The following is a 1,456-nucleotide window of genomic DNA, read 5'->3' as shown; positions in this document are numbered from 1 at the left end:
CCCCTGGGCATAATGGTTGAAAGCAAGGCAAAGTGGGTGTAGGCCTGAGCACACTGCCTGGCTTCAAAATGGCCCCTTGACCCCCACCACATGGCCAGGCCCTGCCTGTACCAGGCCTTAAAATGCCCCCCACCCACTTGGCCAGGCCTTAACAACACCCCCAAAAGTCGAAAAAACACTCACAAATCACCACAATCCCATGCCATCCATGACCTCCATGATGTTTAAATTCAAGACACCCCAGAGAAAGACTAGGACCATGGACCACTGGGTACCCCTGGGCATAATGGTTGAAAGCAAGGCAAAGTGGGTACAGGCCTGAACACACTGCCTGGTTTCAAAATGTCACCTTGACCCCCACCACATGGCCAGGCCCTGCCTGTACCAGGCCTTAAAATGGCCCCCACCCACTTGGCCAGGCCCCAACAACACCCCAAAAAGTCAAAAAAACACTCATAAATCACCTCAATCCCATGCCATCCATGACCTCCATGATGTTTAAATTCAAGACACCCCAGAGAAAGACTAGGCGCATGGACCACTGGTTACCCCTGGGCATAATGGTTTAAAGCAAGGCAACGTGGGTACAGGCCTGAGCACACTGCCTGGTTTCAAAATGGCCCCTTGACTCCCTCCACATGGCCAGGCCCTGCCCATACCAGGCCTCAAGATGGCCCCCACCCACATGGCCAGGCCCCAACAACACCCCCAAAAAGTCAAAAAACACTCAAAAACCCCCACAATCCCATGCCATCCATGCCCTCAATGATGTTTAAATTCAAGACACCCCAGAGAAAGACTAGGCCTATGCACCACTGAGTACCACTGGGCATAATGGTTGCAAGCAAGGCAAAGTGGGTAGAGGCCTGAGCACACTGCCTGGCTTCAAAATTGCCCCTTGACCCCCACCACATGGCCAGGCCCTGCCTTTACCAGGCCTCAAAATGGCCCTCACCCACATGGCCAGGCCCCAACACCACCCCAAAAAGTCAAAAAACACTCATAAATCACCACAATCCTATGCCATCCATGCCCTCAATGATGTTTAAATTCAAGACACCCAGAGAAAGACTAGGCCCATGCACCACTGAGTACCCCTGGGCATAGTGGTTGAAAGCAAGGCCAAGTGGGTGCAGGCCTGAGCACACTGCCTGGCTTCAAAATGGCCCCTTGACCCCCACCACATGGCCAGGCCCTGCCTGTACCAGGCCTCAAAATGGCCCCCATCCACATGGCCAGGCCCCAACAACACCCCAAAAAGTAAAAAAAAACACTCAAAAAATACCACAATCCCATGCCATCCATGCCCTCAATGATGTTTAAATTCAAGACACCCCTGAGAAAGACTAGGCCCATGCACCACTGAGTACCCCTGGGCATAGTGGCTAAAAGCAAGGCAAAGTGGGTGCAGGCCTGAGCACACTGCCTGGCTTCAAAATGGACCCTTGACCCCCAC

This window comes from Lissotriton vulgaris, unplaced genomic scaffold, assembly GCF_964263255.1.
Source record: "Lissotriton vulgaris unplaced genomic scaffold, aLisVul1.2 SCAFFOLD_3422, whole genome shotgun sequence".
Lineage (NCBI taxonomy): Eukaryota > Metazoa > Chordata > Amphibia > Caudata > Salamandridae > Lissotriton > Lissotriton vulgaris.
Note: the sequence above shows the minus strand (reverse complement) of the source record.